The 16228-nt window shown below is 44.0% G+C and overlaps 1 pseudogene; it reads right to left on the reverse strand.

Moving 5' to 3' along the window:
* Nucleotides 1-10956: 10956 nt before the first annotated feature.
* On the reverse strand, nucleotides 10957-11862 carry LOC100355587 (sorting nexin-10 pseudogene; annotated as a pseudogene).
* Nucleotides 11863-16228: the final 4366 nt, after the last annotated feature.

A 16228-nucleotide genomic window follows, 5' to 3' on the forward strand; every position in this document is an offset into this window, starting at 1 on the left:
TCTCCCCAGCCAGGGCTGGACCAGGCCAAAGCCCGGAGCTGGGATCTCAATCCACATCTCCCATGTGAGTGGCAGAGAGCCAAGTACTTGTACCATCACCTGCTTCCTCCCATGTTATACATCATCATCAGGAAGCTGGAATCAGAAAGCGAAGTCGGGGCAGGGTGGGTGGTGGTGGTATGATGTGATGTAGCAGACATCTCAAAAGGGCACTGGTTCAAGTCTTGGCTGCTCCACTTCCCCTCCAGCTCCCTGCTAGTGTGCCTGGGAGAGTGCTTGGGCCTCTACCACCCATGTGGGAGACCTGGATGGAGTTCCAGTCTCCTGGCTTCAGCCTGACCCAGCCCTGGCTATTGTGGCCATTTGGGGAGTGGATCAGCAGATAGAAGATATCTCTCCCTCTCTCTCTCTCTCTCTCTCTCTCTCTCGCTTCCCCTCCCCCTCCCTCTTTTTCTGTGGCTCTTTCAAATACATGCATACACACATACATACATCTTTAAGAAAAAAATGAAGTGAATTTGAGACTTGAACTCAGGCAACAGGACATGCAGTGCTGGTGTCCCAAGCAGTGCCCCAACTGCCCTGCCAATGCCTGCCTCGGAGCCTTGTCAATGGAGTCTTTTTCATATTATTTATGTGACTAAAGAAAAATGGGTGTCTTTTAAAAATATATATCTTTATAAATATATCTATTTTATATATATAGGAAAGTTTATTTATTTATTTATTTTTTGACAGGCAGAGTGGACAGTGAGAGAGAGAGACAGAGAGAAAGGTCTTCCTTTGCCATTGGTTCACCCTCCAATGGCCGCCGCGGCTGGTGCGCTGTGGCCGGCGCACCGCGCTGATCCGATGGCAGGAGCCAGGTGCTTCTCCTGGTCTCCCATGGGGTGCAGGGCCCAAGCACTTGGGCCATCCTCCACTGCACTCCCTGGCCACAGCAGAGAGCTGGCCTGGAAGAGGGGCAACTGGGACAGAATCCGGCGCCCCGACCGGGACTAGAACCCGGTGTACCAGCACCACAAGGCGGAGCATTAGCCTAGTGAGCCACAGCACCGGCTGGAAAGTTGTATTTACTTAGAAGACAGTGTCACAGAAAGAGAGGGAGATGTGTTCCATCTGCTGGTTTACCTCTCAAATGTCTGCAACAGCCAGGTCTGGGCCGGGCTGAAACCAGGAGCCAGAAACTCTGTTTCAGGTGTCGACATGAGAAGCAGCCATCACCTGCTGGGTCAGAAGTGGAGGAACTGGGGTTCAGACTGAGCACTCCAACATGAGACGCAGATGTCCCAGTGGCGACTTAGCCATGGTGCCCAGTGCCTGCCCTCTCAGTGTTTGGGGAGAGTTCCAGCGCCGAGCCTTCCCAGCGCCTGGGTCTGTCAGCCTTGTTCACACCACGTACGTCATTGCACGGGTGTGCGCTGCTGGGTCCTCAGTGTGGGCAACGTTCGTTTCCTGCTGGGGTACTTTCTCGTGTTTTCCTTGGCCATTTGTACAAATCCTATTGTGTGGAGTATCTGTTCACATGGTTTGCTTGTTTTTATTATTTATTGCTGACTTGAGAGGCAGAGAGAGAGAGAGAGAGAGAGACTGACATAGAGAGTTCCTTTCTGCTGATTTGCTCCCCGTATGCCTGGGGCTGAGTCCAGGTTTCCCATGTGGGCGGCCATTGCCACCATCTCCCAGGGTCTGCATTACCAGAAACTGGAATGGGGAAGCAGAGATGGGAAGTGACCCCAGGTTTCCCCTTTTCTTTTTTCTTTTCCTTTCCCAGGCATTAGAAGAGAGCTGGATGGAAAGTGGAGCAGCCGGGACTTGAACCGGCGGCCATAAGGGATGCAGGCACTGTAGGCGGCAGCTTTACCCGCTACACCACAGCGCCAGAACCAACTCCAGGTTTTCTGGTGTGGGATGTGGACATATTCTTTTGCTCATTAAAATTTGTACTCAAACAATATATTTCACTTTGTGTTTCTATGGGGGTGCAAACTGTTGAAATCTTTACTTAATGCATACTAAACTGATCTTCTGTAAAAAAAAAAAAAAAGAAATTATCAACTCCCAACTTGACTCTCACTGGGATTAAACATGACAATAGGTCTGATCTGATTTCATCATCATTTAAAAAAAATCATCTATTATTTTTCACTTTATGTTTCTGTGTGGGAGCAAACTGTTGAAATCCTTAATGTATACTAAGCTGATCTTCTGTATATTAAGATAATCGAAAATGAATCTTGATGTGAATGGAAGGGGAGAGGGAGTGGGAAAGGGGAGGGTTGTGGGTGGGAGGGACGGTATGGGGGGGAAGCCATTGTAATCCATAAGTCGTACTTTGGAAATTTATATTCATTAAATAAAAGTTTAAAAAAATAAATAAAAATAATTTATTTAAGGGGCCACTGTTGTGTAGGTAGAGCTGCCTCCTGCAATACTGGCATCCTCTATGAGTGCCGGTTTGGTTCCCAGCTGCTCCACTTCTGACCCAGCTCCCTACTAAAGGACCTGGGGAAGCAGTGGAGGATGGCCCAAGTGCTAGGTGACCCTTAAGAAGCCTCTGGCTCCTGGCTGTTGCTGCCATTTGGGGCGTGAACCAGAGGATGGAGGATCTCTCTCTCTCTATATATAACTGCCTTTCAAGTAAATAAAACAAATAAAGCTTTAAAAATTTTATTTGAAAGGCAGAGAGACAGAGTTTTTTTTTCTATATTCTGATTCACTCCTTAAATGTTTGCCTCAGCCTGGGCTGGGCCATGCCCAAGCCAGGAGCCTGGAGCTCCATCCAGGTCTCTCATGGGTGGCAGGGACTCAAGCAGTTGAACTGTTACCTGCTGCTCCCTAGGGAGCGCCTTAGCCAAAAGGTGGAATTGAATTGGAGCTAGGACCTGAAGCAGCCACTCTAATATGGGATACAGGTGTCCAAGTGGTACCTCAACCATGTGTCAAACACCACCAACTTGTTCATTTTTACCTGGGTATTGCCTTTCTTTAAAAATGCTTACTAATTTATTTTCATCTACTTGAAGGAATACTGACAGAATGAGTGTGAGAGCGTGAGCGAGCAAGTGTGTGGGAGAGAGAGAGAGAACAATAGAGATCTGAGATACCTTCCATCCACTGGTTAATCCACTGGTTCACTGCCCAAATGCCCTCAACAGCTGGGGCCAGGCCAAATCCAGGAGCCAGAAATTCTGTCAGGGTCTCCTGCATTCATAGCCTGGGCCCCAGCCCCTGGGCCATTGCCTGCTGTGTCACAGGATGGATCAGCAGGAAGCTGACTCAGAATGGAGCAGCCAGAACTCCATTGGCATTCTGATACGGACGCCAGTGTGGCAAGCAGTGGCTTAATTGGTCCTGTCACGATGCCTGCCCGAGGGCACTGTCTTATTACTCAGTTATAAGAGTTTTTAGTAATATCTGGACACAAGTCCCTTTTCAACTATGTGTGTGAATATCTTCTCCCATTCTGTGGCTTGCTTTTTCATTTTCTTAGTATCTTTTTTAAAATTTTATTTAAATAAATTTAGAGGTAGAGACAGAGAGAGGTCTTCCAACCACTGGTTTGCTCCCTAAATGGCCACAATGACCTGGGCTAAGCTACTCCAAAGCCAGGAGCCAGGAGCTTCCTCCTGGTCTCCCACAAGGGTGCAGGGGCCCAAGGACTTGGACCATCCTCTGCTGCTTTCCCAGGTGCATTAGCAGGGAGCTGGATTGGAAGTGGCACAGCTGTGACTAGAATCGGCACCCTTATGGGATGCCGGTGCTGCAGGCGAGGACTTTAACCCGCTGTGCCGCAGCACCAACCCCATTTTCTTAGTATCTTCAGAAAAGCATGAGTCCTGAAGTTTTTTCTTTTATGGTTTGTTCTTTTTGTGTTCTATCTAAAACATCTTTTGCTCATTCCAAAGTCTACCCCCCAACACACTCTTTTTGAGAAGTTTCATTGTGCTATCTGCCGCATTTAGTTCTACAGTCTACTTCACGTAAGTTTTTGTGAACGGCCTGAGGTCAGAGTGAAGGCTCATTTCCCCCTTGCATGATTTGCCGTTGTTCTAGCACCATTTAGTAAGAAGACTGTCCTTTCTCCAGAGCATTGCCGTGTCACTTTGGGCTGGGCATCGTGGAACAGTGATCTAAGCTGCCACGTGGGGTGCCTGTATCCTATATCGGAGTGCTGGCTCCAGATCCACCTACTCAGCTTCTGGCCAGCTTCCTGCTGATGTGTCTTTGGAGGCACCAGAAGGTGACTCAGGTGCCTGGGTCCTTGCCACCTGCATAAGAGACTCAGACTGAGCTCCACTTCCTGGTTTGAGAGCATCTGGAACCAGTCGACAGATGATCGTCTCCCCCACCCCGCCTTGCTCTTCCTTTCAAGTAGATGAAAATCAATAACTCTCTCTCTATATATATATGATATAGAGTTATTTATTTTATATATTAAACATATTATATATTTATATACTATATAATATTATATAATATCATATATTAATATTACATAATATTATATTATACTATAATATATAATTATAGTATATATTGTACGTATTATATATTATATAATATATACTATATATTATACTATATAATTATATATAATATATATTCATATACTATATAAATTATATTACATTATATATAATATAATATAATTATATTATATAAACATAAATATATACTATAATATACTATAATATATATATATTATATATTATATATAATATAGTATATTATAATACATAAAATATATAATATGTATTACATAATATATCACACAAAACATATTACATAACTATATTATGATATATAATAAATACTATATTATATAATATAATAATATTACATATATTATATATTATATATTATATTGTTTACTATTATATATTATACAATACATATTATATAGTACATAGTATATATTACACATAATTAAATATTATGTCATATATAATAATATATTATATATTATGTAATATAATATATAATTATATATAATATATTATATAAACATATAAACATATAATATAATATTATTATATGTATTATATTATATTTTATATAATATATAATATCTATTATATTATATTAATATATATTATAATATATAATTACCTTTTTGCCTTTGTTAAAAGTCAGTTGTACATGTATGTTTAGAGTGTGTTTCTGTACTTTCTGTTGTGTTCCATTAACTGATACAACTATCATTATATCCTTGTGCCACTGCCTTGTTTGCCATAGCTTTATAGTACGTCTTGAGTTTCTGTACTGAAACCTTCCAATTTTATTCTTTGCAATAATTATTTTGGACTTTTGTTTCTTTCTAGTTCTATATAAATGCTACAACAAACGTACATATGGTTTCTGTTCATATTCTTTGTTTTTTTTTTTTTAATCACTTATTATAAACATGATCTAGAAATTCCACCCTGAGACATTTTCATACAAAAATTTATCTGGGTCTTTCTCTTGCACCATATATGAAAGTTTACCCAAAGTGAATTCAGGACCAAAACATAAGCGCTCCAACTATAAAACTGCTGGAAGAAAACTTAAGGGAAAATCTTCATGACATTGGATTTGGCAATGACTTTTTGGCTAGAAGACCCAAAGCAGAGGCAGTCAAAGAGAAAACAGAAAAATGGCATGCATCAACCTTAAAAACTTATGTATATCCAAGGAGGAAAGCAACAGAGTGAAAAAGGCAACCACCCATATAGGATGCCGGCACTGCAGGCAGAGGTCTAACTTACTGTGCCATGGCGCCAACCCCACAACACATTTTTAATAGACTTCTTGAAAAGTCCCTGTGTCAGTGCAATTAGCAATAGTCTCTTAGTGGAATCATTTGGTTCCCCTATATGTAGAATCATGTCATCTACAAACAGGGATAATTTGACTTCCTCTTTTCCAATTTGGAACCCTTTGATTTCGTTTTCTTGCTTAATGGCTCTGGCTAAAACTTCCAAGATTATGCTGAATAGCAATGGTGAAAGTGGGCATCCTTGTCTGGTTCCATATCTTAGTGGGAATGCTTCCAACTTTTTCCCATTTAATATGATGCTGGCTATGCATTTGTCATAAATTGCCTAGATTGTATAGAGGAATGTTCAGGATATTGTATTTTGTTGATACTTTCTCTTCATCTATTGAGATAAGCATATGATTTTTATTCTTCAGTTTGTTGATGTGATGTATCAGATTTGTTGATTTTCATATGTTGAACCATTCTTGCATACCAGAGATAATTTCCACTTGGTCTGGTGAATGATCTTTCTGATGTGTTGTTGGAGTCAGTTAGCTAGTATTTTGTTAAGGATTTTTATATCTATGTTTGTCAGTGATATTGTTCTATAGCTCTCTTTCTTTGTTATATTTTTTTCTGATTTTGGAATTAAGGTGATACTGGCCTCATAGAAGGAGTTTGGGAGGATTATCTCCCTTTCAATTGTTTTGAATAGCTTGGGAAGAATTGGAATTAGTTCTTAAATATTCTGGTAGAATTCAGCAGTGAAGCCATCCAGTCTGGGGCTTTTCTTTGCTGGGAGGGTCTTTATTACTGATTCAATCTCTGTCTTGGTTATTGTCTGTTTAGGTTTTCTTTTTATTCAAAAAACATTTATTTATTTATTTGAAAGTCGGAGTTACACAGAGAGAGGAGAGGCAGAGAGAGAGAGAGAGGTCTTCTATCCACTGGTTCACTCCCCAGTTGGCTGCAACAGCTGGAGCTGTGTTGATCCGAAGCCAGGATATTCTTCCAGGTCTCCCACATGGATGCAGGGGCCCAAGGACTTGGGCCATCTTCTACTGTTTCCCCAGGCCATAACAGAGAGCTGGATTGGAAGTAAAGCATCTGGGACTTGAACTGGCACCCATATGGGATGCCAGTACTGCAGGCGCTGGCTTTACCCGCTACACCACAGCGCCAGCCCCTCCCTTATACATTTGAAAATCAAGTTTTTGTTGTTGTTGATGGCTGTGGGAGTTGCTTTGTATGCTTTTGTGGTACCATCAGTCAGCTGTAGCCTCAGAAGAAGACAGGAGACAGACTTAGGACAAATCAAAGGCTACTATATTCCTGGATCTTGGAGACAGGAAGAAAGGTGTGGCTCACAATGCAGGCCACCTGGGGGAACACTGTGCTGATCAGGAGGCAGAAGGCAGGACAGAGGGAAAAGCACTGGACCAGAGGTTCACGGAGGGGTCAGGAAAAAGGTAAAGTGAGACAAGATGAGCAGTGTGGGGTTGATCAGCTTGAGTGATTGTGGAAGGCTCTGGGCTATAGGAGTGGTGGTTAGCAGCCTCTTGGGGTGGTAGAGGAGACATTGTTCTAAATTGGTTAGTTTGTGTGTGAAAGGCATGCCAACACCATTGCTACCTGCAAGAACTGGCTAGCTAGAAAGTGTCTCCCAGTTAGAAGGGTTTTTTTAGATGTTGAAATATTTTAATCTACAGGAAAAATTATATATAAGTACTTTATGTATTCTGGATGTTATTTCCTGCAAGATAATAAGATCTATAAATATTTTCTCTTATCTTATGGATGCTCAGAAGATTTTCTTTTTTTTTTTAAAAAAGATTTATCTATTTATTTGAAAGGCAGAGTTAAAGAGAGAGAGAGGGAGAGGGAGATGGAGAGGGAGAGGGAGATGGAGAGGGAGAGGGAGAGAGATCATCCATCCTCTGGTTCATTCCCCAAATGTCTACAACAGCCTGAGCTGGGCTTCTGCTGAAGCCAGGAACCAGGAGCTTTATCCAGGTCTCCTACAAGGGTGGCAGAAGCCCAAGTACTTGAGTCATCCTCCACTGCTTTCTCAGGCGTGTTAGCAGGGAGCTGGGTTGGAGGTGGAGCAGCCAGGACTCGAACCGGAGTCCAGATGGGATGCTGATGTTGTAGGAGGCAGCTTTACCTGCTGGTCCCAAGATTCTCATTTTCATGAAGTCTAATTTATCTTTTCTTTTGTTGCCTGTGCTTTGGTCTCATATTTAAGAAAAATCATTGAAGTGGACATTTGGCCTAGGGATTAAGAGGCTCACATCCCATATTGAAATACCTGGGAGCAGAAGATGGCCCTAGTGCTTGAGCGCCAATGCCTGATTTCAGCTTCTTGCTGATTACCCTAGGAGTAGTTGAGTTCCTGCCACTCGTGTACAAGACCCGGATTGAGCTCCTGGCTCCCAGCTTCTTCCTGAGCCAGCCCCAGCTTCTGCGAGCAGCTGGGGAGTGAACCAGCAGATAGAAGATCAGTCTGTCTGTCTCTCTCTTTCTGTCTTGTTGCTTTTCAAATAAATAAAAATAAACTAATTTAAAAGAGTAAAAAAAAATCATTGCCAAGTCCAATATTATAAAACTTTTCCTCTATGTTTTCTTCTAGGAATTTTATAGTTTGGGTACTTACATTTAGGTCTTTGATTCATTCTAACATAAATCTTAACTTTTTAGAAAAGGTTTATTTGAAAGGTGGAGAGAAAGAGAGGGAGATAAGGGGGAAGAGAGAGAGAGAGAGAGAGAGAGAGAGAGAGAGAGAGAAATCCTTCATCTGTTAGTTCACTCCCCAAATGCCTGCAGCAGCTGAGACTAGGCCAGGCCAAAGCCAGGAGGCAGGAACTCCATCTGGGTGGCAGGGACCCAAGTGTTTGGGCCAGAGCCACTGTCTTCGCAGGTGTACTAGCAGGAAGCTGCATCAGAAGTGCTGTAACCAGCACTAGGATATGGGATATGCTGTCCTTAACCTGCTGTACCACAACCCCTGCCCCTTTGATTCATTTTGAGTTAACTTTACATATGGTTTAAGGTTGAACAACCTCATTGCTTTGAGTGTGCATATACAATTTTCCCAATGCCGCTTGTTGAAAAGACTGCCGATTTCCCATTGTGATGTCTTGGCACTCTTGTAGAAAAATCACTTAACCTCATATTGGGGTAGGAGGGTTATTTCTGGGCTCTCCATTCTATGTCCCTGATCTGTGTCTGTACACAGTAGCATTGTGGGAGCACTGTTAACTTCCTATGTGTTCTGAAGTCCGGATGTGTGAGACTTCGTTTTCAAGATTGTTTCACCTGCTTGGAAGTCCTTTGAAATTCCATACTAAGACAATGCTTTTCTACTTCTGAAAAAGGTGCCATGAGAATTTTGACAATGATTTCATTGACTCTGTGGCTAGTATAGATAGTATGGGCATTTTAACAAATTAAGCCTGCCAATGATCGACTATGAGATTAATTTCCTCTGGTTTGTGTCTTCATTCATTTTTGGTGTGCAAGTCTTTTGTCTCCTTGGTTATTTTTTTCCCTAAGTATGTTGTTACTTTTGATGCTGTTGTAAAAGGGATTAATTTCTTTTTCAGATATTTTATTGCTAGTTATAGAAATGCAACTCATTTTTATGTGCTGATTTTGTATTCTGCACCTTTGCTGAATTCCTTTATTAGACTAGGGAGGAGGACCCTTTGTAGTCTTCTACACATAGCACGCAGTATCACATCCTTTGCAAACAGATAATTTTACATCTCCCTCAATTCAGATGCCTTAGTTTTTTTTGTTCCCCCTTGCTTAACTGCTCTGTCTAGAATTTCTAATTCTATGTTAAGTTGCAATGATGAAAGGGGTGCATGCTTGTCTTGTTCTTAATCTTTTTTCCCCCAGTGTCGCTCCCCCTCTTCGTGGAGGAACGACACTAAGCCCTGCCTAGGCTTCATATCCGAGTCACGGCACCATCATGTCGCTCCCCCTCTTCGTGGAGGAACGACACATGACCCTGCGCTGTTCTTTCGTCTGTTCGGCCCTCCCCGGGTTTGCTGCTGGTTCTTCCCGGGTTGGCTACTGACCCTTCCACCTCCGTGGAAGGGCGGTTCCCCCTGGCCACTTTCCCCACTTCCGCAGGGGAGCGGCACACCGCCGGCCGGCTCTCTCGGGGGCTGCACAGGTGTTCCCTTAGATGTTCCCCTTAGATGTTCCTGGTGCATGCCGTCTCTCTCCTCCTTTATAGTCCTCTTCCACCAATCCCAACTCTGCTACCCACACGCCGAGTACGCTGCTCTCCTCCAATCAGGAGCAAGTCCTACAGTTTATTGGCTGAACTGGAGGCAGCTGTGTAGAAGCTGTTTTCTCCTCTCCCAGCGCCATATTGTGGGAGAGCAGATGCATAGAATAAGTCTTAATTCCAGTAACAGTATAGTCCGAGTTGCTCCCCACACCCCAGAAACCATTTATTTAAGCTGATTTGGGACAAGGAGAATGTAGTTCTGAATGCATAGATTGTGACTATAAGGACACATACTAGTGCTATTTCTTTTTCCTGCCATGTAAGCATTATTCTATATGTGTCTGTTCATAAGATACATTTTTCCCTCTAGGTGAGAAATACAATACTGGAAAGGTTAAATACTTGTAAATATTTCACTCAAACTCCCAAAAGCAAAGTGTACTGCCAGGGTAAGGAGGCCTCCACCGCAGGTGCAGGCCCACGTCTGAGGGGCTGGGGGGGTCTCCCAGCCGGGATCGTGACATCAGAGGACGCTGCCTATGGCAGCCCTGCCCCATGGCTGCTGGAAGCAGCACTGCGTCTTGGCTTTAAATGCTCCCTCTATCTACCCATCTTAAAATCCAATAAAACCCACCAGGTTATTTTAAACATATAACTCATTTCATTCCAAGACAGCATCCTGTTTACTAGTTAAGGTTTGGCTGTAAAGGAGGAGTTGACATTCACAGGCTTGCAGCTTTACACAGAAGCTTGGCTGAAATGAGACCACATAAAAATAGCTACCCCTAATAAACAGCCCAACCGCGTCCGTGTCTTTAAGAATTTCAATACGTCGTGCCAGCGAGCTTTAGGTAAGAATGTGCTAGGAAGCTTCCTTCACTATGACAGGCCATGATTTGCTATTCTTTTTTTTTTTTTAAGATTTATTTTTATCTATTTGAAAGATAGTTACAGAGAGAGGTAGAGACAGAGAGAGAGGTCTTCTATTCGCTGGTTCACTCCCCAGATGCCTGCAACGGCTGGAGCTGTGCTCATCCGAAGCCAGGAGCCAGGAGCTTCTTCCAGGTCTCCCACGCAGATGCAGGGGCCTAAGGACTTGGGTCATCTTCCACTGCTTTCCCAGGCCACAGCAGAGAGCTGGATCAGAAGTAGAGCAGCCGGGACTAGAACCGGCACCCATATGGGATGCCGGCGCTTCAGGCCAGGGCTTTACCCACTACGCCACAGCGCCAGCCCGATTTGCTATTCCTAAGATGGCAACATGGCCATCAGTTTTCAGGATTCCTGGGGAGCTCTACTTATTTTACATCCGTGAGAGCTGCTGCCATCACAGCCATGTCCAAGCCCAGAGGATAAACCCTCTGAGTCGTGATCTGCATTGTGGTCTATGTCCCTTCGTCGTCGTCCTCAGGGAAGTGTCTGTTCATGGTGTGTGTGGGGGGAGCTTGTGAGTGACTTCCTCCTCCAGGTACGCACTCTGCCCGGACACACACGCCTCCCTGTCTTCCGAGTTCAGGAGGCGCTGCAGGACCAGCTGAAGGCTGCTTTCTGATAGCAATGGTGTGTTCTGCAGGACTCTTTGGGGGAAATCTTCCAGACCGGGCGACGCTGGTCCACGCGCTGGCCACCGTTCCTGTTGAAGAACAGGTGCTTAGATGGATGTTCTGGCACTCGTACCAGCAGGGCATTGCTCTGCAGCCTCTGCCCCAGCCACACAAGCTCCTGGTATCTTCTTTGCACACAGGACACGATGAACTACGTGCTAGTCATGTGAATGCGGATCTCACAGGAAATGCAAGAACGCCGGAAGTCATTCTGCATCCTTGAGATTGTGGACCCAGGCACTTACGGGTTCCTCGACCTGCTGTTCTGGAAACATCTTCAGCACAGAACACAATCAGCCTCTCCGCAGGAGGGCTTTGTCCCGGGGAATGGCCTCTGAACATCCCCTGGCCATGCCAGAGCTTCTGTCCATAACACCTGCCAATTAACCCTCTTGTATTTGATCTTCAAGGCAAAAGCTTCCAGTCTTTCACCACTGAGTGTGATGTTAGCTGCGTGTGTGTGTGTGTGTCTGCGTCTGTGTAATACAAAAAGGCTTTGAAAAGTTTCATGGAGAATTCATATTATCTCTTAGTTATGTTTTTTTCCCATAAAAATTTTTTTAAAGATTTTTAAAATTTATTTGAGAGGCAGAGTTATAGACAGAGAGAGGGAGAGACAGAGAGAGAGAGGTCTTCCATCCACTGGCTCACTCCCCAAATGGCCACAATGTCCAGAGCTAGGCTGATCTGAAGCCAGGAGCCAGAAGCTTTTTCAGGGTCTCTCACGTGGGTACAGGGGTCCAAGTACCTGGGCCATCTTCTACTGCTTTCCCAGGCCACAACAGAGAGCTGTATGGGAAGCAGAGCAGCTGGGCCTCGAACTGGTGCTCATATGGGATGCCAGCACCGCAGACAGAGGCTTAGCCTACTACGCCATGGCACCATCCCCTCCATAAACCTTCTGAAGCCTCCTTGTATATAGTCTTTCTTATATTGAAGCCATTTCCTTCTATCCCTGCTTTGCTGACTGTCTTTATCATGAAAAGGTGTTGCATTTTGTTAATTTTTTCCCTACATCGATGGATGATATGATCATATGTTTTTTTTCCACTTCAGTCTCTTAATATGTGTACTTCTAAAAAAAGATTTATTTATTTATTTATTTGAAATGCAGAGTTAGAGGAAGAGAGAGAGAGAGAGAGAGAGAGAGAGAGAGAAGGAGGAGGAGGAGGAGGAGGAGGAGGAGAGTGCTCTTCCATCCTCTGGTGCACTCCCCAGATGGCTGCAGTGACCTGGCCCAGTGACTTGCACCATTTTCTGTTTCTTTCCTCAGTGCATTAGCAGGGAGCCAAATCAGAAGAGGAGCAGCCAGGACTCACAATGCTCTAATATGGGATGGTGGCATTGGAGGCGGGGTTTAACCCTTTGCACCAAAATCCTGGTCCCCTGCAGTTTACTTTTTGAAGTTCCCTTGTATTCCTTCTGCCCTTTCTGAGTTCAGAAATAAGAAATAAAAGCAGACATCAGACAGGAAGAGCCCACAATGTCGTCATCACTGTGGACAAAAGCCAGGTCGGAAGTGGAGCAGCTGGAGCCAGTGTTGTGGTATAGCAGGTTAAGCTGCTGCCTGTGACAGTGGCATCTCAAATGGGCACTGGTCTGTGTCCTGCTGCCCCACTTAAAATCCAGTTCCTTGCAAATGGCCTGGGAAAAGCAGAGGATGATGGTCCAAGTCCTTGGGCCCCTGCACCCATGTGTGAGACCTGGAAGAAGCTCCTGGTTCCTGGCTCCTTGCTCCTGGCTCCTGGCTCCTGGCTCCCAGCTTCAGTAGGGCCCAGCCCAAGCTAGTGGGACCATTTGAGGAGTGAACCAGCAGATGAAAGATCTCTCTCTCTCTCTCTCTTTCTCTCTCTCTCTCTGAAATTCAGGCTTTCAAATAAATAAATAGAAATAGAATCTTTTAAAAAAGAAAAAAAAAAAAAAGGGAGTGGAGCAACCAGGACTCAAACTGTGGCTCTCAGATATTTTCTCTGTTGTAAAGTTCCTTATTAGTGAGAGGTCTGTTCAGATTGTATTTCTTCAGGATTAAGTCTTGCTAGGTTGTGTGTTTCTAGGAATTTGTCCATTTCAACTGGTATCACATTTGTTAATATATAATTTTTATAGTACTTTCTTTTTTTTAAAAAAAATATTTATTTATTTATTTGAGAATCAGAGGCAGAGAGAGAGAGAGAGAGAGAGAGAGAGAGGTCTTCCATCCTCTGGTTCACTCCCCAAGGGCTTGCTTTCCCAGGCTATAGCAGAGAGCTGGATCAGAAGTGGAGCAGCCGGGACTCGAACCGGCACCCATATGGGATGCCGTCACTTCAGGCAGCGGCTTAACCCACTACACCACAGTGCCAGCCCCAATATAGTACTTTCTTATAAATTGTATTACTTTTGTTTCTGCAGAACTTATAGCAATGTCTCTACTTTTTACCCATGATTTCAATAATTCAAATAATCTTTTAATTTCTTAGTCATTCTAGGTAAAAGTTTATCAATTTTATTGATGTTTTTGTTAAACTAACATTTGGTTTCACTGGTTTTCTCTGTTGTTTTTCTTTCCTTTCTGCTCTAATTGTTACTATTTCCTTCCTATGCCAGCTTTGGTTTAATTGGTTCTTCTTTACTGGTTCCTTAAGGTATAAAGGTAGGAGGCTGGTACTGTGGCATAACAGGTTAAGCCACTGCCTGCAGTGCCAGCATCCCATGTGGGCACTGGTTGGATTCCTGGCTGCTCAACTACCATCCAGCTCCCTGCTAATGCACCTGGGGAAGCAGCAGAAGATGGCCCAAGTGTCTGGGGCCCTGCAGCCCATGTGGGAAACCCAAATATAATTCCAGGCTCCTGGCTTTGGCCTGGCCCAGCCTCTGCTGCCTCTGCTGTTGTGGCCATTAGGAGAAAGAACCAGGGGATGACAAAATCTCTCTCTCTCTCTCTCTGTAACTCAGGCTATTTCAAATAAATAAATAAATCTTTAAAAGAAAAGTGTAAAGTTAAGTCATTGGTTTGAGATGTTTTCTTTCTTAACATTAGCACTTACAGCTACAGATTTCCCCCTGAGCACTGATTTTATGACAGCTCATGCGTCTTGGATGTGTTGTGTTTTAATTTTCTGTTGTGGAGTGGGTTGTTTGCACACCAGTTAGGTTGCCTGCATCCCATATCAGAGTGCCTGCTTGGAATCCTGGCTACTGCATTTCCTATCCAGCCTCCTGCCAATGCACGCCCTGGGAGGCAGCAGGAGGCTCCAACACTTGAGTGCCTGCCACCCACATGGGAGATCCAGGTGGACTCCAGGCTCCTGGCTCTGGCCTGGCTCTGTCTAGGTTGTACAGGCATTAGGGGGAGTGAATCATTGGACAGAAGATCTCTCTGACTCTCTGCTCTTCAAGTAAAATGAGACTAAATAAATCCAATTTAATTTACCTTGTGGCTTCCTCTTTATCCTGTTGGTTGTTTAGGAGTATGTTGCTTCGTTGCTACGTGTTTATGGATTTTCCAGTTTTCCTTTTGCTTTTGTTTGTTTCTTGCCATTGTGATCCGTAAAAATACGTGACATAATTCCATTCTTGTAGAATGCATTAGGCGTGTTTCTCCCCAGTCACATGGGTTTGTCCTGAGAACATTCCACATACATTGAGCAAACGAGTCTGCTGTTGTTACAGGGTGGGGCAGTGCTCTGAACACAACTCTCGGGTCTGGTTGATTTCCGTGTTCTTCTCCTCTCTGTTTCCTTATTGTTCTAGCAGCTTTTCCATTACTGAAAGTGGGATACTGCTTTGTTACAGCACTGTCTCTGTCTCTATGCAATTGTCAGTGCTTGCTTCATTTTAAAAATATTTATGTAGGGGCTGGTGCTGTGGCACGGAGGGTGGGGCCGCTGCTGGTAGTGCCTGCATCCCATGTGGGTGTTGGTTCAAGTCCCAGCTGCTCCACTCCACTTCCATTCCAGCTCTCTGCTGTGGCCTGGGAGAGCAGTGGAGGATGGCCCAAGTGCTTGGGCCCTGCAACCATGTGGGAGACCTGGAGGAGGCTCCTGGCTTAGGATCAGTACAGCTCTGGCCTTTGTGGCCATTTGGGGAATGAACCAGTGGATGGAAGACCTCTCTCTCTCTCTCTCTCTCTCTCTCTGCCTCTCTGTAACTCTGCCTGTCAAATAATCTTTTTAAAAATCTATTTATTTATTTATCTGACAGGCAGAGTGGCACAGAGAGAGGAGAGAAAATGAGAGAGAAAGAGAAAGAGAGAGAGAGAGAGAGATCTTCCATCTGTTGGCTCACTCCCCAGTTGATGGGAATGTAAATTAGTGCAACCACTGTGGAAAACAGGATGGAAGTTTCTTAAAACACAAGAAATAGACTCGCCATATGATCCAGCAAACCCACTACTGGGTACTGAATACGTGGTATCAAAGAGATGCCTGCACAACCATGTTTATGGCAGCACTGTTCACAACAGTGAAAATTTAGAACCAACCAAGGTGTCCATCATCAGACAAGTGGGTAAAGGAAATGTGCTATAGATACACCATGGACTATCATTCAGCTGTAAAAAAAGAATGAAATTCTACCATGTGCAGCAAAATGGATGCAACTGGAGAACATCATGTTGAGTGAAATAAGCCAGACCCAGAAAGACAAACACCACATGTTCTC

Source organism: Oryctolagus cuniculus, chromosome 18 (assembly GCF_051225735.1).
Source record: "Oryctolagus cuniculus isolate XC-2025 breed Fujian yellow rabbit chromosome 18, ASM5122573v1, whole genome shotgun sequence".
Lineage (NCBI taxonomy): Eukaryota > Metazoa > Chordata > Mammalia > Lagomorpha > Leporidae > Oryctolagus > Oryctolagus cuniculus.